This window comes from Meles meles, chromosome 2, assembly GCF_922984935.1.
Source record: "Meles meles chromosome 2, mMelMel3.1 paternal haplotype, whole genome shotgun sequence".
In the NCBI taxonomy this organism is placed as follows: domain Eukaryota; kingdom Metazoa; phylum Chordata; class Mammalia; order Carnivora; family Mustelidae; genus Meles; species Meles meles.
Window position 1 is genome coordinate 120,603,366 of NC_060067.1, and position 27,439 is coordinate 120,630,804.

Here is a 27,439-nt window from a genome sequence, read left to right on the forward strand (position 1 = left end):
ATTTTTAAAAAATGCTGCTAATCACAGAGATCTAAATAATCTGTGCATCCAATCAAAACGATGACCCCTCCCCAAATTCAGAGGGCATGTCCTAAAAATGTCATCAGTCACATTTGAAGGGTAATTTTAAGAGAAGATATAATAGGGGCGCCTGGGTGGCTCAGTCATTAAGCGTCTGCCTTCAGCTTGGGTCATGATCCTGGGATCATGGTCCTGGGATGGAGCCCAGCTTCCAGCGGCCCTGCTCAGTGGGGAGTCAGCTTCTCCCGCTCCCTCTGACCCTACTTGTATTTCCTCTCTTGCTGTCTCTCTGTCAAATAAATAAAATCTTGGGGGAAAAAAAAAGATAACAATCCTAAACCCAGTTTGTTGGTTCATGGGTATCAGTCTTCTACCAGGTACTCAGCCATGGTCGAGGCATTCTGGAGGGTTTCCAGAGGATTAGGAATCAAATCTGAAACATAATATGTGCACATATAAAACGGGAAAACAAGGATATGTTAGAATTAAGAACTAAATGGTAGCATTACAGTCAACCACAGTAGGAGTTCAGAGAAAAAGAGGCCACTAGTGGCGGTTGGAGTCAGAAAAAGGTAGTTGGAGAGAGAAGGAAGGGCAGATCCCAGAGAGAAAAAGCAGTAGGATCAAAAGCACATAGAGAACATCGAACCTGATTTGTGTAGAGGACGGTAAGGAGACTGGTCTTGCTCTGCACAGAATGTGCATGGGGGTGAGGAGAGGAAGACAAGTTCCAGTGGAAGCACGGGCTAAACACAGAGGCCCTGAAAGTCTGCCCTCAGTGTGGTGAACCGCAGGTCCTTGAGCAACGGCAAGGAGAGAGAGAAATAGCACTTCTGAAAGAAACGTCTCAGGTTATCAACAATTCAGATGAAGACTTTCCAATCGGGACTTCCCTCCTGTTTTATGGCCCATGAGCTAAGAATGATTTCTGCATTTTAATAGTATTTTGTCATACATGAAAATGACCTTAACTTCAAATTTCCGTATCCATTCGTAAAGTTTAACTGCATTGGTTCTCAACCTCAGAAGTTCCCTGGGGTATATCTGAAATGGGTCCTCTTCGCTGGAAGGCAGGGAGACAGAAGAAAGAGGCAGAAGGCTTCAGATCGGTAGGTGGCAGGTTTCATAAGCAAAGGAACTTACATAAGAGACTTTTCAGCAGATGCGAGATGAGTAGATCTGCACACCTGTCCACTAGTATCTCAGAAGTTTATATAGAGAACTTAACTGGGTCCAGTGACACACACTGTCCAGATGCTCTTAGCAACACATTACTCTCTCCAGGCTGCATCCTTGAAAAATGGCTCCCACTATGGGAATGGTGGGCAGGATACCCATTTCACGGACAGTGGAAGTGGTGGGGAGCCTCCAACTGCCTGCGTCCAGCTCTTAGGTCACCTGGAGGCCTTGTCTTCTTCATAACCTCCTCCAACCTGCTACAGCAGAGCTACCCTCACTTGCTTATTACCAATGGCTACTTTTCTGCTCCAATAGCAGAAATGGCCTGAAAAGTCTAAAATATTTCCTATCTGACCTTTTATAGAAACTGCTTACAGACCCTGGGTTTAGACTATTGTTGGGGAACAGGGAGAAGAGAAAGCATAGGAACAGGGACTAGGGTGAGGTGAACGAGGCACACACCTTGGACACAATATTTAAGAGAAAGATTGCCAAAAAGCCTAAGTAATCAAATAACATTTAATGCAGTATTTCTAAATATCAAAACTAATGCCCACATTCCATGATGAATAAAATATCAAAATTGAAATGAAGATAGGATCAATCACAGTGCTGTGCTGTGCTGTGCCATTTCAGAGACTGAGCCAAACAGAAAATCAGTACTATGGAGATTTTTGGCACCCCGGTAACTTCTGCATGGGAGACAAGTGCTTCACTCAGTGCCCCCTAGTGGTGGCCCTGGTATTGCAGGGATAATCTAGAGTCTGGGAGGATGGATGATGAGGGGGAAAACACAGGGTGGCAGAAGATATGGAGAGTTAGGAGTGGATTTCAGATCTTAGATCAGATCTTGGATCTTCACTTTTTTTAATTAAAAAAATGGGGGGGGGGGGCGCCTGGGTGGCTCAGTCGTTAAGTGTCTGCCTTTGGCTCAGGTCATGATCCCAGGGTCCTGGGATCCAGCCCCACATCAGGCTCTCTGCTCCGCGGGAAGCCTGCTTCTCCCTCTCCCACTCCCCCTGCTTGTGTTCTCTCTCTCGCTGTGTCTCTCTCTGTCAAATAAATAAATAAATAAAATCTTAGAAAAAAAATTTTAAGGAATCTCTACAACCAACGTGGTGCTCCAAGTCACAACCCCCAAGATTGAGTTGCATGCTCTTTGAAATAAGCCAGACAGGCACCCCTTGGATCCCCACTCTCGTTTTTTAAAGATTTTATCTATCTATCTATCTATCAGAGAGAGAGAGCTTACACACAAGCAGGGGGAGTGGCAGGCAGAGCAGGTAGAGGGAGAATCCGACTCCCTGATCAGCAGGAAGCCCGGCTCCACCCCAGGACGAGGGGATCACGACCTGAGCCAAAGGCAGACGCTTAACCAACTGAGCCACTCAGGCATCCCAGATCTCCACTTCTAAGAGGAAAATTTCAGCCATTTCACCCAAAGTAAAAGCCAAAGTGCATGTCAATTGTGCAGTCCAGCCACCAGCCCTTCAGCTCTCTGACCCCATTCCTAAATACTCTCCTGCTTGTTTGCTTCCCACTGACGAGCTGGAATCCTTCAGGTCCCTCACTAAGCGGGGAGTACTTCATCTCCCGCACTCGCACCCTTAGTCTCTCCTCCTGGAGTTCTCATCCCTGACATGCCTGGGGCTCATGTCTCACCTCCCAGCGGCCTCTCCTGACCTGGAATTTAGGATTACACCTATTGCTATCTCTCAGCCATCAAAAAGGATGAAATCTTGGGTGCCTGGGTGGCTCAGTGGGTTAAGCCTCTGACTTCGGCTCGGGTTATGATCCCAGGGTTCTGGGATCGAGCCCCATGTCGGGCTCTCTGCTCGGCTGGGAGCCTGCTTCTTCCTCTCTCTTTCTCTGCCTGCCTCTCTGCCTACTTGTGATCTCTGTCTGTCAAATAAATAAAATCTTTTTTTTCTCTGCCTACTTGTGATCTCTGTCTGTCAAATAAATAAAATCTTTTTTTTTTAAAGATTTTATTTATTTATTTGACAGACAGAGATCACAAGTAGGCAGAGAGGCAGGCAGAGAGAGTGAGAGAGAAGCAGGCTCCCTGCCGAGCAGAGAGCCCGATGCGGGACTCGATCCCAGGACCCCGAGATCATGACCCGAGCCGAAGGCAGCGGCTTAAACCACTGAGCCACCCAGGCGCCCAAATAAATAAAATCTTAAAAAAAAAAAAAAAAGGAATGAAATTCTTGCCATTTGCAACCACATGGGTGGAACTAGAGGGTATTAGGCTAAGTGAAGTCAGTCAGTCAGAGAAAGACAAATACCATATAATTTCATTCATATGAGGAATTTAAGAAACAAAACATGTATATAGGGGAAGGGAAGGAAAAATAAGATGAAAATTGAAGAGGAGGCAAACCATAAGAGATGCTAAACTCTAGGAAACAAAGAAGTGTTTCTGGAGGGCAGGGGGTGGGGGGATGGGGTAACTGGGTGATAGACATCACGGAGGACACTTGACATAATGAGCACTGGGTGTTGTATGCGACTGAGGAATCACTGAACTCTACCTCTGAAATGAAAAAGAAAAAAAGGGAGCTAAAAAATTAAAAGAGTAGACTATTCCTTTACCCCCATCCCTCCCTGCTTTATTTTTCCATTGTATATGTCAAGCTCTAAAAATTATAGAAGGTGATTTACTGTGCTCATGGTTTCTCTTTTCTTGCCTGATTGCACGTTCTACGAAGGCAGAATTTCTGTGTACTTTGTTGCCACGGAATGCCCAGTGCCTAGACAAGAACCATCATCCCAGGGGCACCTGGATGGCTCAGTGAGTTAAGCCTCTGCCTTCAGCTCAGGTCACAATCTCAGGGTCAGGCATCAGGCTCTCTGCTCAGCAGGGAGCCTACTACCCAACCCCCACTCCCAACCTGCCACCTGCCTCTCTGCCTACTCGTGATCTCTGTCTGTCAAATAAATAACTAAAATCTTTAAAAAAAAAAAAAAAGGAACCATCATCCCATCCATACTTGAGGACTAACTGAACAGATCCAGTAGAATACAAAGGGAAAAGGAAAGATTATCCTCTTTTAGGGTTTAGAACATTCCTTCTAACAGAACAAAGAAGCTTCTTACTTAACCAAAAATGACAGAGTTCAAAATGTGAAAATTCTCACATTGCCCCCTCTGACCTGTTGACTGGTCTTCCTGTGCACTCATTTTTCCTGCCTCTTGGAATTCCTAATTCCCTGTAAATTCCTAAGCTAATTTCTTCCTTTTCCCAAGGGCAGCTTTGATCACAGCAGCCAATTCTAGGAACACTTCTACAGGAAAGGGAAATCAGTCATTTCTCTGTGTTTAACTATAAAAAATGTATTTTTCCATTGGCCTTTTCCTTGGCTCCATTATCATGCATGCTTTTCTGTTCAGGGCTGAGGTAATGCATTTGCAATCCAGGATCCTCTTGCTGATTCTGCCAAGAATTAGTCATAAGTCAGTCAGCTTGCTCACTTAACACTTCCCCACCGCTTCTTCTCACATCTAGTTTGGGCTTTAATTTTAGCAGATGTGCGAAGTAGTTGCTGGTTGTCTGGCCATCCCCAGATGGCTAAAAGGCACCGTGGGGAGAGGCACCGTGGGGAGACATGGAAAAGGAAGGAATAAGCTCAACCTGACAGTGAAAGAAACAAAGGTCCTATATCATTCTCCCTGCAACCTGTCCAGAGAACATATCTTCCCATCACCACAGATAATATACTTACACTGATAATTATTGAAATCTGAATATCAAAACAGTTTTTATACAGAGGGAATAATATATGTACTTTAAAAAAAAAGATTTTATTTATTTATTTCAGAGAGAGAGATAGCAAGAGTGAGCACAGGTGGGGAGAAGAAGAAGCAGACAGCCTGCTGAGCAGGGAGCCTGTTGCAGGGCTTGATGCCAGGACTCTGGGATCATGACCTGAGCTGAAGGCAGATGCTTAACAACTGAGCCACCCGAGTACCCCAATAAATGTACGTTTCTAACAGAAAGCGGGTTTAAATACCCCCCCCCAAATTCTGGGCTATTGATTTTTCCCCCTTCATACCCTAAAATAAATGTATTTTTAAATAGTTACCCCTGGCGGATCACCCTGTCCTAGGCTTGGGATGGGTTGTGTGGGTGGGTGTCTTTATGATAATCACCTGGGACCAACAAAGAATAACCAGCCCTTAAAAAGGGAGTAAGCCAGGGCACCTAGGTGGCTCAGTGGGTTAAAGCCTCTGCCTTTAGGTCATGGTCCCAGGGTCCTGGGATGGAGCCCCATATCCAGATTTCTATTCAGCCGGGAGACTTCTTCCCTTCCTCTCTCTCTCTCTCTCTTCCTGTCTCTCAACCTACTTGTGACCTCTGTCTGTCAAATAAATAAATAAATAAAAGGAAGTAAACCCTGGAAGGCGTTATTAATAGAGAAGTTAAATATTTATTTGACAGACAGAGATCACAAGTAGACAGAGAGGCAGGCAGAGAGAGAGGGGGAAGCAGGCTCCCCGCTGAGCAGAGAGCCCGATGTGGGCCTTGATCCCAGGGTCCTGGGACCATGACCCAAGCCAAAGGCAGAGGCTTTAGCCCACTAAGCCACCCAGGCGCCCTGAGCCCACTAAGCCACCCAGGCGCCCTGAGAAGTTAAAAGGATTTAAACGCCCTGGTTAACTTTCTATAAAAGACCAACCCTAAAGGCCCTGGTTCACAACCCTGTCAGGATTCCTCTCACTCTTGAAAGTGTTTTCTGTATCTTCACTTAATAAACTTCTATTGCGGGGCACCTGGGTAGCTCAGTGGGTTAAAGCCTCTGCCTTCAGCCCTAGTCATGATCCCAGAGTCCTGGGATCGAGCCCTACGTCGGACTCTCTGCTCCGCAGGGAGCCTGCTTTCTCCTCTCTCTCTCTGCCTGCCTCTCTGCCTACTTGTGATCTCTGTCTGTCAAATAAATAAATAAAATCTTTAAAAAATCAAAATAAAATAAAAAATAAACTTCTATCGCCTTACTTACTAAATAAATAAATAACTAGCTAACTAACTAAATGGATAGACAGATAGTTGCTTTGTCCATTTAATAGCAATAGGAGAAGTATATCAATTGCCTAAGTCAAGCATCAGTAAGCTTTAGTTTACTGAAGGGCCAGATAACAAATATTTTGGGCTTTGCTGTCCATACATTCTTATTACAATTATTCAGCTCTGACATGGTAGCACAGAAGTAGCACAGACAATATGTAAATAAATGCATATGGCTGTGGTCCAGTGAAATGTTATTTATACACTGAAACTTGAGTTTTGCATAATTTTCATATGCCACAAAATACTATTCCTTTAAAAAAATTTTTTCAACCACTAAAAAAATATAACATCCATTCTGACTAAGTTCCTAAACCATACAAAAATGGAGGGGAAGGGGCAGGCCAGATTTGATTCATGGACCATAGTTTGCATACTGGCCCCTGGCCTTAGTTTAGAAGTCACACATGACAGACAGTAACCTTGGGAAACCTAGTCCATAAAGTAAGGACAAATTTGTAAGTAAGGATATTTGTGTAAGGGTGTTACTTACAACATTCTTGACTGGCAGGAGAAATAAAAAGAAAACTACATGGAATTTCCTTTAACAGGGAAGTGATTAAAGACATTGTTGGAAAAAAAAAAAAAAGACATTGTTGGCAAATCCAGTGGCGTAATAAGAAGTCATCAGAAAGAGTGAGTTAGGGGCGCCTGGGTGGCTCAGTGGGTTAAGCCGCTGCCTTCGGCTCAGGTCATGATCTCAGGGTCCTGGGATCGAGTCCTGCATCCGGCTCTCTGCTCAGCGGGGAGCCTGCTTCCCCCTCTCTCTCTCTGCCTGCCTCTCTGTCTACTTGTGATCTCTTTCTGTCAAATAAATAAATAAAATCTTAAAAAAAAAAAAAGAGTGAGTTAGATCTATACTAGCAGTCTTGAGATATTTTATGATTTATTGTTAAGCAAAGGAGCACATTGGAGAGAAGTGATTTTTCTTTTCTGTTTTTATAAAATAAATAATCTGGGGCACTTGGATGGCTCAGTTGGTTAAGTGTCTGCCTTGGACTCAAGTCATGTTCCCAGGGTCCTGGGATAGAGCCCTGCATTGGGCTCCCTGCTCAGTGGAGAGCCTGCTTCTCCCTTTCCCTCTCTGCCTGCTGTTCTGTCTACTTGTGCTCTCTCTCTCTCTCTCTCTCTGTCAAGTAAATAAATAAAATCCTAAAATAAAACAAAATAAACAATCCCATTTTGTAAAATAATGAATCTCTTGTCTACTTCTATGTATAACATTTTTTTTTTAAAGATTTTATTTATTTATTTGACAGAGATCACAAGTAGGCAGAGCGGTAGGCAGAGAGAGAGAAGCAGGCTCCCCGCCGAGCAGAGAGCCCGATGTGGGGCTCGATCCCAGGACCCTGGGATCATGACCTGAGCCAAAGGCAAAGGCTTTAATCCACTGAGCCACCCAGGCGCCCCTCTATGTATAACATTTGAGTGGGAGTTAGGGAATGCAGAAAAAAGGGAGAAACTTAAGATTCCATTTATGTAAAATTATATATGGTATACATAAGGAAGACACAAAATTGTCGTCAGCAAAATGTCAATGGTGGCTATTACAGGATGGTAGATTTGCAGATGGTATTTATTTTCTCCCTTAAAATTTCATGTGTTCCTTAATTTTTTTTATGGTAAGCATATATTACTTAGGTACTCTAGAGAAAAGATAATGCTGTTTTTACTTCAAAGAGAAGATTTAGGGGTGCCAGGATGGCTCAGTGGGCTGGGCCTCTGCCTTCGGCTCAGGTCAGGATCTCAGGGTCCAGGGATCGAGCCCCACATCCGGCTCTCTGCTTGGTGGGGGCCTGCTTCCCCCTCTCTCTCCGCCTGCCTCTCTGCCTACTTGAGATCTCTCTGTGTCAAATAAATAAATAAATAATCTTTTAAAAAAATTTAAAAGAAAAGATTTAACTGTAATGTTCATCAAACTGCCATTTCTTTTTTCTTTTTTTTTTAAAGACTTTATTTATTTGAGAGAGACCATGAGACGGGAGGAGGTCAGTGGGAGAAGCAGACTCCCCATGGCCTGGGAGCCCCATGTGGGACTCGATCCTGGGATTCCAGGATCGTGACCTGAGCCAAAGGCAGTCACTTAATCAACCGAGCCCATCCAGGCACCCAATATTTTATTTTTTTAAGTAACCCCTACACCCAACTTGGGTTGCTTGGGGCAAGCACTTACAACGCCAAGATCAAGAGTCACATACTGGGGCCCCTGGGTGACTCAGTGGGTTAAGCCTCTGCCTTCAGCTCAGGTCCTGATATCAGGGTCCTAGGATCGAGCCCTGTATTGGGCTCTCTGCTCAGCAGGAAGTCTACTCCCATCCCACCCCCACACCCCTGGCCTGCCTCTCTGCCTACTTGAGATCGCTCTCTGTCAAATAAAATCTTAAAAAAAAAAAAAAAAAAAAAAGTCACATGCTCTACTGACTGAAACAGCCACGCACCCCAAACTGACATTTCAATATTAAAAGGTTGGAAATCACCTAAAAATCCAGGAGTAAAGAAGACACTGCTGAGTCTTTTGGTACAGCTATATAAAAGAATACTAACTGGCCTTTTCAAAAGATGTTGTGGGTGGTGCAGTTGGCTAAGAGACAGACTCTTGATTTTGGCTCAGGTCACGATCATGGGGTAGGGGGATCCAGCCCAGTAGTGCTCTGTGTTCAGTGGGAGTCTGCCTAAGACTCTCCTTCTCGGGATGCCTGGGTGGCTCAGTCGGTTGGGTGGCTGCCTTCAGCTCGGGTCAGGATCCCAGGGTCCTGGGATCAAGTCCTGCATCGCACCCCCTGTTCAACAGAGAGCCTGCTTCTCCCTCTCCCTCTGCCTAATTATGCTCTCTATCTCTGTCAAATAAAAAAGAAAAAAAAAATCTTTTTTTTTTTAAAGATTTTGTTTATTTATTTGATAGAGATCACAAGTAGATAGAGAGGCAGGCAGAGAGAGAGAGAGAGAGGGAAGCAGGCTCCCTGCTGAGCAGAGAGCCCGATGCGGGACTCGATCCCAGGACCCTGAGATCAGGGCCTGAGCCGAAGGCAGCGGCTTAACCCACTGAGCCACCCAGGCGCCCAGAAAAAAAAATCTTAAAAAAAAAAAGACTCTCCTTCTCCTTCTGCCCCTCCCCACTGCTCATGAACCCACTTGCCCTCACACTCTCTCTCAAACTAAATAAATAAATCTTCAAAAAAACTAAAAATAAAATAAAAAGGTGTTATCAGTGGTAGAGGTGGCTAGCTTTACAAGTGGATAGACCTGGATGTAAATCCAGACTCAAAATACCAGCCAAGGATCTTAAAGTCTTTTCACACCTGGTAAAAATTTCCTCACCTTAAAATTGGATTAGTAATGTCATTTGTTAACTCAGCAATGAACATGTAGTACAGGCTCTTTATTCATTTTTATTAGTAGTATATTAGTATATTAAGTATATATATTAAGCTCTTTATTTTTTATTTTTTTATTTTTTTAGATTTTATTTATTTACTTGACAGACAGAGATCACAAGTAGGCAGAGAGGCAGGCAGAGAGAGAGAGGAGGAAGCAGGCTGTCCACAGAGCAGAGAGCCTGATGCGGGGCTCGATCCCAGAACCCTGGGATCATGACCCGAGCCGAAGGCGGAGGCTTTAACCCACTGAGCCACCCAGGCGCCCCTTAAGCTCTTTAAATATCATGTAGTGTAATAGTTATTGGGGGGTTTATATGGAATCTAAGAAACTACGCAACAAAAATATATTCTTTATAAAAGAGAGAAGGACTACTTTTGATTATGGTGAGAGAGTTTACTTCAGATAGAAATGGTTTCTGACAATCAGGCAGTTTGAAATTGATGGCAAGGTACCTTTTGCAGTGAAGTGTAGGTTGGCCTTGGGAAAGAAAGTCTTGCCGGGTGTAACAGTGAGAGGTAACAATCACAGTAAGAGTAACAGCTGAAACTCACCTGCCTGTGGTGGGGAGAATCACAGAGAGAAATATTGCACAGGCCTGACTATGAAAAGAGAGACGACAGAACGGATGCCAGGCTACATGGTCATCAGAGAAAAATGAGTCCATTCTCCACTAAGGCAAAAGCAGGAAACACTGTAACTTGGCCAACAACAGTTGTACAATGGACAGACGGATGGTTGTCAAGGTCATGCATTTATGATCATATTGTTTGGATCACAGAGAATGAATTAAGAAGGAAACCCTTCACTCTATATTTTTGGAGAGAATGCTGAATTATGGAGAAGTTACATGGGAAAATATTCATAACCCAATTAAAGGGTATGTGATGGTGTGACCAGTATGATCCATTTAGTCATTCAATAAGTAAGTATTTATTGAGCACCTACATCATGCCAGCAGCACTCATCATATACCAATCACAGATCAAGAAGTGTTGTTTTGAATCTGGATAACTTTGCTGTCTGATCCCAGAGTGACTGATATCCGTGTTCACAACATGCTTGGAAGTTTATGAGGACAATTTTTTTTTTTTTTAAAGATTTTATTTATTTATTTGACACAGAGAGATCACAAGTAGGCAGAGAGGCAGGCAGAGAGAGAGGAGGAAGCAGGGTCCCCGCGGAGCAGAGAGCCTGATGCGGGGCTCGATCCCAGGACCCTGAGATCATGACCCGAGCCGAAGGCAGCGGCTTAATCCACTGAGCCACCCAGGCGCCCCTATGAGGACAATTTGAGTAGTCTCTAGTTTATCCAACTGGATGAGAAGCTAATGTGTTAGGATCACTAGCTGTGCCTAGGCACTGTGATTCAGCACATACAGGTGTGGGCTGTGGCATCAGACTACCAGTATTCAAAATCTAGCTCCACTGGGGCACCTGGGTGGCTCAGTGGATTAAGCCGCTGCCTTCGGCTCGGGTCATGATCTCAGGGTCCTGGGATCGAGCCCCGCATCGGGCTCTCTGCTCCACAGGGAGCCTGCTTCCTCCTCTCTCTCTGCCTGCCTCTCTGCCTACTTGTGATTTCTCTCTTGTCAAATAAATAAATAAAATCTTTAAAAAAAAAAAATCTAGCTCCACTGACCCTATGAGATTAGGGAAATTTCTTCATCTCTCTGAACCTCTATGTCCTCAGCTGTAAAATGAAGATAATGATGACGTGGGAAACAAAGGCAGAAGGAAATGTCGATAAAATTAAATGTCATCGGGGCACCTGCGTGGCTCAGTGGGTTAAGACTCTGCCTTCAGCTCAGATCATGATCTCAGGGTGCTGGGCTTGAGTGAGTCCCCACATCATCCGGCTCTCTGCTCAGCGGGATCTGCTTCTCCCTCTCTATCTCCCTGTCTCTCTGCCTACTTGTAATCTCTGTCTGTCAAATAAACAAATAAAATATTTAGTATATGTGCTGCTGAAGCAAGCACAACAAATAAAATATTTAAAAAATTAAATGTCCTCATAACCTGCAGCCCACTGACAAATAAATACTTGAGGCAGGAAGCTCCTAACTGTCTAACTGTGAATGCCTAGCTAGAGGGAAAAACCGCTTTAGCCTGACAATAGCAAGGCCTAAAATATTCTGTGAGTCTTCTTTAGCATATGACAATTCTTTTGGAACTTCCCTTATTCACTTCCCCCATCCTCAAAGTATATAATCAGCTGTCCCTCACGATCCCTGAGAAGCAGCTCCTTCTGCTCAGAGGTCCTGTCCCTATGCTTTAATAAAACTGCCATTTTGCACCAAAGACAACTTAAGAATTCTTCTTTGGCCATAGGCTCTGGACTCTACCAACCTCTCCAAGACATTCCAAAAACTACTTCAGTAAAAGGATTTACCTGAGAGGATTTTTTCTCTAATTCAGAATTAGTGGAATAATATATAGTTGACCCTTCAACAGTGCAGACGTGGGAACACTTGAAAGAGGACTTCAGCTGTTCCATTTTGACTTCAAACTTTCTAGTTGGGTTCTTCTTTCCAGCTAGTCTCTTGGCTCAGGCGGAAGACCCTGAGGGCAAAGTATCCCCTGATGGAAATAAAAACTACCCCCTCAAGTAATAGGTGATATGGAAAATAAAGGGAGAAGAGAAATGAATACATTTCCTTACTACCTACAGCCCATTGACAAGTCCTTAAAACAGGCAGAGTGACCTTCCTCTACAGACTCAACTGCCTCAATGTGGATACTGTTAAAGGCAAAAGGCAATCTTAGCCCAAACCCCAGGATCCTCTAAAGTCTAATTTAACATAAAAAAAATTCCTTTGGAAACTTCCTTTATCTCTACTCCCCTCCCCCAAGATACATGTTGGCAATCAACCCCCAAGCATATGACACATGAATGTACATCTGAAGGGTCTCATGACTCTCATGACTGAGTCTCTAATACACAGTAATAAATGATCTTTCCTAATAATAGCTAGCCCTCTCAGGATCCTGGAAACCTTGTTTCTAAAATACTTGGGAGGCTAACACTATCCCTAACCCCCCTCCCAACTTGAAAGTATATAGTGAGCCACTCTTCAGGACCCCAGTGCAGTTTTACTGCCCATGGGTCCTGTCCCCATGCTTTAATAAAATCACCTTTATTACTGATAAAGTTCTAGAACATAGGTGAGGTTCGGTGGGCTGAGGTCCGGAGCCGATGACCGAGAAAGAATTCTTGAGACATCTTTGCTGCAAAATGGTGGTTTATTAAAGCACGGGGACAGGACCCATGGGCAGAAAGAGCTGCTGCCCCGGGTTGTGAGGGATGGCAGGTTATGTACCCTGCGGTTGGGGGAAGGTGAGGGGAAGGGAGGTTTCAAAGGAGTTTTCATATGCTAAAGAGGGCCTGCAAGGTGCCTGGAGTATCCCAGAGGTCTTCGGGGATACCCGGAGGTCCTCGGGTTTGATCAATGTTGTCTTTTGGCAAGTTATTAACATCAAGATAGTTGAGAGATTCCTGGTGGGACGTCACAATTCTGCTATCAAGCATCTTTGTTAGTGAGATTTAAGTTCAGAAGAGATTTAACTATGTTTACATTTCCTTCTACCTCAGCCTCCTTCAGTTTTGTGTATGGAGGGGAGGGCTACCTCGGGGCTTGAGGAACTGTTATTTGCCTCTGGAAATTATCAATAGCACAAGGTAACTTCTTTGTTTATAGATCTCTAGGACATTTGTAAACCAAGGGGAACTATTTGTTTCTCACTTATGGCGGTCAGGGGTGCCTGAGGAATGCTACACATATTACTGAGGGGAGCGGATGGAGAGGGGGTGCAAGGTGCCAGCTTTTGCTTTGTCCTCAGCCAACCTCCTGTTCCCTCATCAGTACCAAAAACATATCAAAGATGTCTCAAGAATTCTTTCTTGGCCATGGGCTTTGAGCGGTGACTTTTTTCCTACGTCAATAGAGACTGCGGGGAGCCAGCAAGAACCCACCCATGACTGACTGCAAGACAATGACAGATTTGACCTTTGCTGGCTACCTGATCATACCTATCCCCCTTTGCCCCACATTTTCCTTATATAAATCTGGAAGTATTTGTGGCCTTTCAGAGACAGTCTTTGATACATGAGTACACTGTCTTCCAGGGTTGGTCTCACTGAACTAAGCCCATTTCTTGTTTTACCACTACTATCTCTCTGCCTTTGGATTTTGTCGGTGGTGAGCAGCCAAACCTGGTCTGTTTGGGACCCCCAGAGCCAGGTGCTCTGCACACAATCTACACACTGAACCTCAGCATAGCTGAACATCCATGTAAAACTTTTGACTCCCCCAAAACTTAACTACTAATAGCCTACTGTGGACTGGAAGCCTTACCAAAGACATAGTTGAGTAACATGTACTTGTATATGTTTTATATACTGTAGTCTTATAATAGCATAAGCTAAAGAAAAGAAAATGATATTAAGACAATCATAAGAAGAGGAGATACATTTACAGTACTGTACTTCCTTAAAAAAAAAAAATCCACATATAGTGGACCGCAGTTCAAACCTATGTTGTTCCAGGGTCATTGGTATAAGGAATGACTAGTATGGTGGCTGGTGATAGCAAACAACACCACCCAATAGATGTGAACTATTATTATTATTATTGTTTTTTCACCCTTGTGTAGGTCTATAAAGTAGAGCAAGTTAAAATGCAGCAAACCAGAACCAGGCCTGAGAAGAAAATAAAAGGTGCCAGGAAACAACTTGTCTGACATCTCTTGGACAAGAGAGAATTTTAATAGAGAAACTCTCCTGTGAAGGTTTTTCTCAGGGGGTGTTACTGTTTTGTATGTTTAGGTTTGGCCTTATCAAGGGACATGGTTTTGGAAACACAGGGCTAGTGGAAAGTAATCCTCTTAGGGATGACTTACATACAGGTAGAGAAGGAGATAACCATCAACATCCTAGAGAAACTTAATAGGGTCTCCCTGGTCAAGTAGAGCTTCCTTGAGGAACACCCATTCTAACTCATTCACACAAATGTTGCACTCTGTTTGAGGGGATTGGATTGCCTTGGAGATCCTGTTAGTGTACAATGAAATTCATTTTCATTTATTCAAGTTATGTTTATTGAATACTTATTCAGTGTCAGATGCTAGGGGCCTGAGGATATTGCGTTAAGAGGGAAAACCAATCCAGTCAGTCCCACCCCGACCTCATGGACTTTACTAGAGAGGGAGACATTAGTCAAGTGATCACCAAAACAAATGCAAAAATATAATAAGTGGTATTAAGGAAAGTTATATGTTGCTATATCAGGTAATAGAAGGACTTACCTGCTTAATGGGATCATAAACGCTTCCTGGAGGAAATGATGCCGGCTGACAATGGAAAGGACCAGTCCTCTGAAGAGACTGAACAGGTTGTGCAAAGGTATTGTGGTAGAAGGAAGTAAGACACCTTTGAAGAAAAATCATCAGTATGATTGAAGGAGCTAAGATATGCTAATAGGAACTAACATTTGTTGAGTACTTATTAAGCTCTAAGCACTTTACATGAATTCTCACAATAACCCTAGGAGGAAGATACTATTTGTCATTCCCCTTTTTACAGATGAAGACACTGAAGGACCCAGAAGTTAGGTGACTTATTCAAGGTTATACAGTTAGTAGGAGGCAGATGGAAAGAAGATTAGTTTGGAGAAGTAGGACAGGACCAAACCATGCAGAAATTCATAAACCAAGTTAAAATTTTTGATTTTCATAAAAAGGAAAAGTTTACTGAAGTAGTAACGAGGAAGGAAAGCTCTGTGTGCGTGAGTGACGTGTATTAACGTGAACATATTTGCATTTCAAAAGAGTCGCTTGAGCTGAAGCGTGAGAACTAGTTGGAAGATGGGAAGAGTGGCTGCGGAGAAACCTATCAGGCAGTGACTGCGGTTCCCTGGACAAGAGCAAGAGGTGGTGGCAGCGGGACTTGGGAGTTGGCCCCAGAGAGGACAGAGTGGGAGCATTTGGGATGTATTTTGGAGAGAAATTGGATGAGGAGTGATGAGAGGGTGAGGCGGTATGTCCAGGGTGCTCCCGAGACATCTGACTTGTGTAACTGAATGGACGATGGTGTCACTTTATGACACACAGAATACAGGAAGGGGAGCAAACTCGGGCATGGGAAAGGTCATGATGCCCAGGTATTTCTTCAGACACCTCCACTTGGCAATGTCAAGAAGACAGTTGTCTGTGTGGGGCCGGAGCTCGGAAAGGTCTGGGTTAAAGACTGAGTTAGGGGGTCATCTGTGACAATGATGAGGGAGAAGGTGAGCTGAGCACAAAGCACAAGCTGACGCCCCACAACCAACACCACCACTTCCCTTCCCTGCCCCAGCTAGGATCTGTGTGACAATCCGCTGGCACTCCCAGCTGCCCTAAAGCTAAGGGGAAGAAAAACAAATGCTCAATATGTAGATGACAGTCCCGTAGCACTGGAGTCTCCCTCGGTTTACAAATGCTTCAGTGATTTATAAGAAAAAAGAAAAGCATTCTTATGGACGACCTAACTCCAGAAGGAAACTCCCACCTGTCTTAATGTTAATGCTTTGGTAGGGGGGAAAAACAATCTTAACTTGACAATGGCAAGGCATCCAGGAGCCCTTAGGTCCTCTTTAGCATATGAAAGTTCTTTTGAAAACCTCCCTTTTCTTCACCCCTCCCCAACTCCGAAGTACGCCATCAGTCACCCCTCCCAACCCTGGGGCAGCAGCTCTTTCAGCCCAGGGATTCATCCCGGTGTTTTCAGAAGACGTTTCAAGAATTCTTTCTTGGCCTTTGGCCCCAGACCTCAGCCCCAGACCTCACCACCATTGAAAAATGATTTCAACAGTGGTAACTGCAGACCTGGAACTGCGCTCAGTAGAGAGGATTGGTCAATATGTAGTGAGAAACCCCAAGTTCTTCTTGGCTTTGATTCAGCCTTCACATCTTTTACTTCCTGATCTACACCCTCTCCTCTGTGAGAGCAAAACATGTCCAACTGAAAGAAGGAGAAACGTGTCCAGAAAATGACAGAATGGTTTGAACTAACCCTTGGTAATCTTCACTTGTTTATTTGGGTCAAGTTTGAAGCAGTCCTTTCCTTCTACAAGGAAATAATTAACCCGGCAATTCTGCCTTAATCCACTTAGTGTCTCCTTAGTGTCAAAAAGCATTTTCTCTAGGAAATGGAAACTTCGAGTAAGCACAGCCAGAAAGTAACTTGCCAAATAATGCTTCCAAAGGTGTGGAAGAATTGTTTCAGTTTCTACATGAGCTTGTCTTACAGGTATGGAAGAATGTGAGTGCTCAGAAAGGTTGACTTTATTTTAAAAATGTTTTAATTATCAGAGTTTTTTTTTTTTAAGATTTTACTTATTTATTTATTTGACAGACAGAGATCACAAGTAGGCAGAGAGGCAGGCAGAGAGAGAGAGGGAAGCAGGCTCCCCGCTGAGCAGAGAGCCCGATGCGAGACTCGATCCCAGGGCCCTGAGATCATGACCTGAGCGGAAGGCAGCAGGCAAACACACCGAGCCACCCAGGCACCCCAGAGTTCTTTAAAAAAAAAAAAAAAAAGATTTTATTTATTTATTTGTTGGAGAGAGAGAGTGCACACAAGCAGGGAGAGTGGAAGGCAGAGGGAGAAGAAGCAGGCTCCCATTTGAGCAGGGAGCCCAGTAAGGGACCAATTCCAGGATTCTGGGATCATGACCAGAGCCAAAGGCAGATGCTTAACTGATGGCCACACAGGCATCCCCAGAGTTCTTATTTCATCCATAGCTTGCTAGGTATTGTGCATCCACCAAGGGAAAATACACATCTAGCTCTTATACCATCTATTCATGTTATTATTTTTTAATAGATAATTTTCAAAATATATTTTTTAAAGATTTTATTTATTTTTTTGACAGAGAGAGAGATCGCAAGTAGGCAGAGAGGCAGGCGGTGGGGGGGGGGAAGCAGGTTCCCTGCTGAGCAGAGAGCCCAATGTGGAACTCTATCCCAGGACCCTGAGATCATGACCTGAGCCGAAGGCAGAGGTTTAACCCACTGAGCCATCCAGGCATCCCTAAAATATTTTATTTTTAAGTAATATCTACACCCAGAGTGGGGCTTGAACTCCCAACCCTGAGATCAAAAGCTGCATGCTTTGCTGACTGAGCCAGCCAGGTGCCCAGATTCATGCTATTGTTAAAATAGCTCTGGGGAGGGGCGCCTGGGTGGCTCAGTGGGTTAAGCCGCTGCCTTCAGCTCGGGTCATGATCTCAGGGTCCTGGGATCGAGTCCCACATCCGGCTCTCTGCTCAGCGGCGAGCCTGCTTCCCTCTCTCTCTCTCTGCCTGCTTCTCTGTCTACTTGTGATCTCTCTCTGTCAAATAAATAAATTAAAAAAAAAAAATAGCTCTGGGGAGCACCTGAATGGCTCAGTCAGTTGAACATCCTACTCTTGATTTCTGCTCAGGGCATGATCTCACGGTGGTGAGATAGAGCCCTACGTTGGTCAGTGGGGAGTCCGTCGAGATTCTCTCCCTCTGCCCCTCCCCTGGCTCGCTCGTTCTTCTCTCTCAAATAAAAATAAAATAAAGGGGCGCCTGGGTGGCTCAGTGGTTTAAGCTGCTGCCTTCGGCTCAGGTCGTGATCTCAGGGTCCTGGGATCGAGTCCCGCATCGGGCTCTCTGCTCAGCGGGGAGCCTGCTTCCCTCTCACTCTCTCTGTCTGCCTCTCTGCCTAATTATGATCTCTCTCTGTCAGATAAATAAATAAAATCTTTAAAAAATAAAATAAAATAAAATAGCTCTGGCACATGTATATCTAACATGAGGGTTTTCATGAGATAAAAATCTGAACTTTGGGGGTGCCTCAGCAGCTTACATATCTGCCTTCCACTCAGGTCATAATTCAGGGGCGGGGGATCCAGTCCTGGGTGGGGCTCCCCATTCAGTGGGGACCCTGCTTCTCTCTCCCTATCTCTCCCCCACTGCTCATGCTCTCTCTCTGAATAAATAAATAAAATCTTAGAAAAAAAAAGCTTAAAAAAATCTGAACTTTAAAGGAAAGCATAACATAAAGTCTTAGTTCAGAAACCACTGAAGATGAACTTTATCACCGAAGTTCAAGAGCTGAAGTTTCCTTCTCCTCCTGCCAGGGATTGTGAAGTATGAGCACCAGAGATGAGCAGGGGAGCCAGGCCAGTATTTTCTGGCCGATTTAACCCGCAGTATAAACAAAGCAAACAGTTACTACTCCAGTTTTGCGCCAATCTGGGTTGTGCTTGTTGAGTGTATACAGAGTAAGTCAGACACCTAGCTGGAAACAGATGGCACACTCAAATGAAAATCGTCCCAATAGTTTGATTAAATGGACCATTTTCAAAAGTGTGGGAAGGGTAGATAGAGGAAAGCAACCATGCCAGGGAGGTATCCGGCTGTTATCCCTAGACCTGAAGGGACAGAGGAGGTATTGTTAACAAAACCCAGAAAGTAATTCAAAAACCTTTCCTGGAGGGTGTCACTTTGAGAGGACCTGTGATCTTGGAGGGAAAGGAGGCAACCTGCTTTAAGTGACCAGGCAGGGAGTAACCTTCCCTCTCCTCTCTCTCTGTTGGGGCCCATCAGCTAAGCACTGACTTAGTCCTTTAAGGCCAGCTTCCTGAGCCAGAAAGCAGAGTGGAGAGGATGAGGAGGAACTACAGGGAGAACAAAAGAGAGTGATCACAAAGAGAAAGACTGGCAAATAAATAACTAAAATCAGCAGATAGAAGGTGCTGGAGTGGGGATGGGGCGGTGGCAATGGTTTCATATCAGGAAGCTGGAGAGGGTGGCTCAAAAAAATTTTACAGGGGCGCCTGGGTGGCTCAGTGGTTTAAGCCTCTGCCTTTGGCTCAGGTCATGATCAGGTCATGATCTCAGGGTCCTGGGATCGAGCCCCGCATCGGGCTCTCTGCTCAGTGAGGAGCCTGTTTCTCCCTCTCTCTCTGCCTGCCTCTCTGCCTACTTGTGACCTCTCTCTCTGTCAAATAAATAAATAAAATATTTAAAAAAATATTTTTTACATTATTTTTTTCTTTAAAGATTTTATTTATTTATTTGAGAGAGAGAGAGTGCCAGCAAGGGCAGGGAGGAACAGAGGGAGAAGCAGGCTCCCCGCTGAACAGGGAGCCCAACCTGGGGCTCAGTCCCATAATCCCAGGACCCTGAGCTCATAACCTGAGCCACCTAGGTGTCCCTTTACATTAGTTTATGTCCCCATAAAGAAAATGGCAATAGCAATTCTAAAACTAGGGGGGAGGTGATCGTACTAAAGTTGAATTACTATCTCATGGAAATTTTACAGAAATAAAGCAGAACTGGGGCACCTGGGTGGCTGTTGGTGGGTTAAGCCTCTGCCTTCCACTCAGGTCATGGTCACAGGGTTTTGGGGTTGAGCCCCGCATAGGGCTCAATGCTCAGCGGGGAGCCTGCTTCTGTCTCTCTCTCCCTCTCTCTGTGTGTACTTGTGATCTCTGTCAAATAAATAAATAAAATCTTAAAAAAAAGAAAAGAAATTAAGCAGAACTGAGTTACTTCCAAGGTCCATTTCAGACTTGTGTACTACAATCCTACATTTGTTGAACAGAAAGTCATGTAAAGTTAATGTCTTAGCCAAGCTGCTGAGATAAAAACACGTGTGTTTTCTTTTTATTTAGGAAGATGGATCACTGAAATGCCATTACCAAACTGAAAAATCTGTATACTCAAAAATACTCATCCCAGCAAAGAGCAAATGCTGGAACAAACTTTATTTCTAACAGTTGGGAAATAGTTCAGGAAATTATAGGATGTTTGTTCAATGCAATGTTATATGGTAGCAAATAATTATAAATACAAAGATTATGAAACAACATGGAAAATGCATATGACGTGATGTCAGGTAAAAAAGTGGGATTTGAAATTTTATATATACTCTGCTCATAATTTTTTTTAAAGATTTTATTTATTCATTTGACAGAGAGACAGATCACAAGTAGGCAGAGAGAGGGGGAAGCAGGGTCCCCGCGGAGCAGAGAGCTGGATGCGGGGCTCGATCCAACGACCCTGGGATCATGACCCGAGCAGAAGGCAGAGGCTTTAACGCACTGAGCCACCCAGGCACCCCTGCTCATAATTTTTTTTTAGAAGATTTTATTTATTTATTTGACAGAGAGAGAGGTCACAAGTAGGCAGAGAGAGAGAGTTGGGGGGGGGAGCAGTCTCCTGGCTGACCAGAGAACCCGATGTGGAACTCGATCCCAGGATCCTGAGATCATGACCTGAGCCGAAGGCAGAGGCTTAACCCACTGAGCCACCCAGGCGCCGCGATTTTTAAAAAAAAGATTTTATTTATTCATTTGACAAAGAGAGAGCAGGAGCAGGGGGAGTTGCAGAGAAGGAGCTTCAGACTCCCCGCTGAGCAGAGAGCCCAATGGAAGCTCTATTCCAGGATCCTGGGGTCATGACCTGAGCTGAAAGCAGATGCTTAAGCAACTGACCCACCCAGGTACCCCCTAATTTTTTATTATTTGAGAGAGAGTGCGCATGCGCACGAACAGGGGGGCGGGTCAGAGGGAGAGGAAGCCCCAACATGGGGCTCCATCCCAGGATCCTGAGATCCTGACACAACGGACTGAGATGCCCAGCGGCACCTCTCTCCCAGTTTTCTGATATCCTTGTTTTTAACTGTTGTGGCTCGCTGAATTGAAGCAGCTGAATTTGATATAAGGTCAGTGTTGTGAAAAAAGACTCAAATCTATTAAAACACAAAATTACACTGAGGTACTTTGAAGATCTACTGGGTTTAGTAAATGATTCATGAATCAGGCAGCATCTATCTCATCTAGCAAGTAGAGGGGAGCACCTTAGAGCTAAACAAGAGAAATGTTTTTAAAGGCAGAGAAAGGGCACACAAAACAAAAGAAAGGAATTTATTAGCAAGGAATGCATTGTTTAGGAAAGGCTGCCCTCCTAAGGGGAGCAGAAGGGCTGTATCAGTCCATTTCCTAGTATTGACCTGGAAATTCTATGCTCACCGGTTAAATAAAGGTTACATTCCTGTGGGACTGAGACTGCAGGGAGGCTAGTTAGTTATTACTCCTTTGCTTACTGACTTGGGGGCTGAACCTAAGTGATGCCATTTGCAGCCTGTGGTTTTCTTCTTAACAAATGAAATGATCAGAAATCAAAGTGGTTTCATTTAGGTGGCAAAACAGTGGGTGAGTATTTCCTTCTCTCTCTCTCTCTCTTTTTAAGATTTAATTTTTAAGTAATCTCTACACCCAATGTGGGGCTCGAACTCAGAACCTGGAGATCAAGAGTTGCCCCTTTTTCTCTTCCTACCTACCAAGTAGAAGGGAGCTTTAAGGGGCTACAGAAAAGGAAGGATTGTAATGATAGAGAGGGAGTGGAAAAAAGGAAATTATTAGCCAAAAAAAAAAAAAATCCATTGTTTTACACAAGGTCGCCCTGCAAAGGGAAAGGAGGGCAGTTTGTCGTAAATTTCCTAGTGCTGACCCAGGACACTCCCCTGTGGACTGGTTGAAGGTTACATATCTGTAGGGTTAATACTGCAGTTAGTGTAAAGTTTCACAGGTGAGGTAAGCACGACTCCAGGCGAGGTAGGGGCAAGGCAAGATTTATTAAAGGTACTCTTCAGCGAAGTTTCAGGGCTCAGGAGAAGGGGAGCCAGTAAAGTTGCACTGGGAGGAGGTGGGCACCCTCCGCGAGGTTCCTCTACTCCGGAAAAGGGAGTGGGGGAAGTCACACTGGGAGGGAGTCGGTAGGGGTCTTTTATTGGGCCAAGGTAGGGCATGGGCTCACATCCATATATGGTAGGGTATTTGGTGATTGGAGGGTACGGGGTGGGGGGTCCTGATACTTCTGTTTCCTGCATAGGTATCAGGTTACCTATGGAGTCGTGACCTGGGCATACATCCTTTTGGCAGGAGAGTCAAGGGTTGAGGAAAGGGGAGGGGGGGAGGAGGCTGGAAGACAGCAGCCCTGGCTGTCATTTCTATTGTTCCTCCTGCACTCCCTGAGCCTGCCCACCCAACAGTTAGGATAGGTATTAAGTTTTGGTTTACCGACTTGGGAGTTTACCCTAACTCATGCCGTTGGGCACGGTAGTTTTCTTTTTCTTTTCTTTTTTTTTTTTTTTTTTGTAGTTTTCTTTTTAGTACGTGTCAAATATTTAAATATTTCATTTATTTGAACTATAATTTAAATGTACCATTTTAGGGGTGTCTGGGTGGCTCAGTGTGTTAGGCCTCTGCCTCGGCTCAGGTCATGATCTCAGGTCCTGGTCTCTGCTCAGCAGGGAGCCTGTTTCCCCCTTTCTCTCTGCCTGTTTCTCTGCCTACTTGCGATCTCTGTCAAATAAATAAATAAAAATCTTAAAAAAAAAAAAAAGTAGAGATGCAATGAGGTAAAATACTTGTCAGAAATTAGCAATTGAAGCCAAAGCTAGAAAACATGAGTTTTTGAAACATAATCCTGAGATTCAGATGTACTAGCTCTTCTGAGCATCTTTAAAAGGCTGGGTCTCAGGAATGTCAGAGTTCCTTAAAAAAAGCCTTTTTGTTGGGCACCTGGGTGGCTCAGTGGGTTAAAGCCTCTGCCTTCAGCTCAGGTCATGATCCCAGGGTCCTGGGATTGAGCCCTGCATGGAATCAGGCTCTCTGCTCTGCTCAGTAGGGAGGTGGCTCCCCCCCACCCTTTCTCTCTGCCTGCCTCTCTGCCTACTTGTGATCTCTCTCTCTCTGTCAAATAAATAAATAAAATCTTTAACAAAAAAAAGCCGGGGCACCTGGGTGGCTCAGTGGGTTAAGGCCTCTGCCTTTGGCTCAGGTCATAATCTCAGGGTCCTGGGATCAAGCCCCGCATAGGGCTCTCCGTCAGCGGGGAGACTGCTTCCCTTCCTCTCTCTCTCTCTCTGCCTGCCTCTCTGCCTACTTGTGATCTCTGTCAAATAAATAAAATCTTTAAAAGAAAAAAAAAAAAGCCTTTTTGTTTACGGTTCCAGGCTTTGGAGGTTCATTATAATTTTTTAGTCATTACTAGAGAAAGTATATCTGATATCTCAGTTTATGGGTAGCAATCTCTTTCAAAGGTCATTTATCTGGAGATATTTCCAGGTGTACAGGTATGCTCTAACACAAACAAAATGTAAATTTCAGGAACTGTTTTCATGTACAGCATAACTTATTTTCTTTGACCTGGAACAGAGCCCATTTGGAGATGCAATGTGTCGTCATAAAATGAAAAGTAGCGTATCTTTCCCACTGTACCTGTGGCCTGGTTTCTGGTATAGACATTAAGACTTCTTTCACTGTGAGCTTTTAAAGCAAGTCATTTACTTCCCCATATTTCTCATTTGTCATGATTATCACACAAATGTTTGAAAATATTAATTAATAATATTGTTTGAAGACTCTAAATATGTCAAGACCAATTTTCCTCTCTGATTTCTTTCCGGCTTTATTGAGATATTATTGATATTGATACATAACCCAAGCAAATTTAAGGTATACAATGTGATGATTTTTTTTTTTAGAATAACAAAAAATACATATGTATATTTTAAAAGATTTTATCCATTTATCTGACAGACAGAGATCACAAGTAGACATAGAGGCAGGCAGGGGTGGGGGGAAGCGCGCTCCCTGCCGAGCAGAGAGCCTGATGTATCTGAGCCATAGGCAGAGGCTTAACCTGCTGAGCCACCCAGGTGCTCCAACAAAAAATATTTTACTAAAACATAAGTTACAGAGGTTGGGGTGCCTCGGTATCTTAGCTGTTGAGCCTCTGCCTTCGGCTGGGGTCATGATCCCAGGGTCCGGGGATCAAGCCCTGCATCAGACTCCCTGCTTATTGGGAAGCCTGCTTCTCCCTCCCCACTCCCCCTGCTTGTGTTCCCTCTCTCGCTGCGTCTCTCTCTGTCAAATAAATAAATAAAATCTTAAAAAAAAAAACAGACTTACAGAAGTTTCTAGACAAGCCATAGGACATCATCACAAGCTTTTTCTTGAAGGAAGGATTCTACACTTCATTGCAAAGTCGCGATATTATTAGTGAGGGCTGTGAGGTTTGTTTAATGCTCCCATTTTGGTGCAAACAATCAAGATTGTCTATCTGCAGCATCCATATAAAATTGGGCTTGACCAAAGAACATATTCTAAAGAACTCGTTAGCTGCTTTTAACCAATGCAACGAGATCACCATAAAAAGGCGGAAAGGGGGTGCCTGGGTGGCTCAGTGGGTGAAGCCTCTGCCTTCGGCTCAGGTCATGATCGATCCTGGGATCGAGTTCCGCAACAGGCTCTCTGCTCAGCGGGGAGCCTTCTTCCCCCTCTCTCTGCCTGCCTCTCTGCCTACTTGTGCTCTCTCTCTCTGTGTGTCAAATAAATTAAAAACAAAACAAAACAAAAACCTTTAGAAAAGGGGGAAGAGACCATAAAATTAAAATAAAATTGTCTCTCCCACTCAAAAAATATAATAAAGAAAAACACCCACACCCCTGCAGCTAACCCTGACAACTACCTTCACTCACAGTGCTTTTTTCTTTCTTTCTTTCTTTTTTTTGAAAGATTTTATTTATTTATTTGACAGACAGGGATCACAAGTAGGCAGGGAGGCAGGCCGAGAGAGAGAGAGAGAGAGAGAGAGAGAGAGGGGAAGCAGGCTCCCCGCTGAGCAGAGAGCCGGATGTGGGGCTCGATCCCAGGACCCCAGGATCATGACCTGAGCCAAAGGCAGAGGCTTTAACCCACTGCACCACCCAGGCGCTCCGGACAGTGCTTTATATTTAAACTGGGTTGGGGGAAAGGAATACAGGCAGACCGGGGCCACTGCTTTTAAGTGTTTCACAACAATCCAGGTGATACTTCTAGCTTCAACTCTTGCTTTATGACAGTGAATCAGGACAAGACACAGATGTGCTAATGCGCATTTAATCACCAAAGGATTGAAGATGTCTGGTCTTTTATTCTGTAATGTTTCTAAGACTATGTCCATAAAATGCAAACAAAAAAAAAAAGGAAGAAGTCGGGGCACCTGGGTAGCTCAGTGGGTTAAGCCTCTGCTTTCGGCTCAGGTCATGATCTCAGGGTCCTAGGATCGAGCCCCGCATCGGGCTCTCTGCTCAGCGGGGAGCCTGCTTCCTCCTCTCTCTCTCTGCCTGCCTCTCTGCCTACTTGTGGTCTCTCTCTGTCAAATAAATAAATAAAATCTTTAAAAAAAAAAAAGGAAGAAGTCTTGGCAGAACAGGAGAAGTGAGGCACACTGATATCAGATGGATTCGGAATATTATTCATAGCATATAGCCTGGTCCATGCCCTGGCTGTTTCTACAGCTTGGGCTTCCTCGGTCTTCCCCTGCTGTGCTCCATCATTTGCTAATGCATCATCTGGATTGGGAGCATTTAACAAAGCCTGGATGGACAGCAGAACAGTGCAGATCTGCCGTGCTGGGGACCACTTACCTCTCAAAACATCTAAACTTATTCTTCCCAACTTGTTTACATTAGGGTGATAAATATTGGTCATGAAATGTACTTTAGGGGCTTCATTGGGTATTCTTCTGGAAGGAATGGTTCAAGTTTAAAAGTCCCTCCCTCAAAGGTGGAATCCTGAGGGCTGGTATGAAAATAACGGGTGTTTCTTTCATCTGGTTCTGCTTTAATGCCAGGAACTGGTTCTGCCATCAAATGCTGAGTTTCCTTGATAATTCTGAGGGACAGCCCGGCCATCTGGTCAGATCCCGAGTTCAGCCTCTGGTCTCAACAAAGTGATGAATATATATATATATAGGTAGATAGGTACGTATCTATCTATCTATCTATATATATCTTATATTTATAAATACAAATTTATATTTATAGAAATATAAATTTATATTATATAACCTTATTTATAAAATCAATTATTTTTATAAATAAGGTTAGATAATACTTCCATAACTTCATATAATAACCTTTGTGTGGTGTGTGGTCCCTGATTTCCTTTTAAAATAAAGGCATTGGGGGACCTGGGTGGCTCAGTCATTAAGCATCTGCCTTTGGCTCAAGTCATGATTCCAGGGTCCTGGGATTGAGCCCCACATCGGGCTTCCTGCATGGTGGGAAGCCTGCTTCTCCCTCTCACACCAGCCCCTGCTTGTGTTCCGGCTCTCGCTGTCTCTCTCTCCCTGTCAAATAAATAAATAAAATCTTTAAAAAAAAAATAAAATAAAGTCATCACTTAATATGTACAGAACTATGTAATTATATAATTTAAAATATCTTTTCACTGGGGGTGCCGGGATGACTCAGCCAGTTAGGTGTCTGCCTTTGGCTCAGGTCACAATCTCAGGGGTCCTGAGCTAGAACCTTGAACCTTGAGCCTTAGCCTTGGGCTCCCTGCTCAGGGCGGTGTCTGCTTCTCCCTCTCCATCTGCCCCTCCCCCTGCTCCTTCTCTCTCTTGCTCACTCCCTCTCTCTCAAATAAATAAGTAAAATCTTTAAAATATCTTTTCACCACATGAGTAGTTAAAATATAATTTGACATCTGTAATTCCAATAAGGTCATATAAGGTCATATATTTTTCATAGAATCAGCAGTGAAAAAAATTCAGTTGCTCTCTTCCCTAATAGACAGTCTGTCATTTGACATTTGAGAACAGTCTGCAGTCTTCCCCAAAAAGATAACTTTTGTTTTCAGGGGAGGGAAGTTCCCCTCACTGCTATCCTGTTACCTCCAAAGTCATGAGCCTTTTTTATTTTTTATTTTTTTTTTATTTTTTTTAAAGATTTTAT

The 27,439-nt window shown here is 44.0% G+C and overlaps 1 pseudogene; it reads right to left on the bottom strand.

Moving 5' to 3' along the window:
• Positions 1–383: 383 nt before the first annotated feature.
• On the bottom strand, positions 384–26,395 carry LOC123936888 (annotated as a pseudogene).
• Between the last annotated feature and the right edge of the window lie 1,044 nt (positions 26,396–27,439).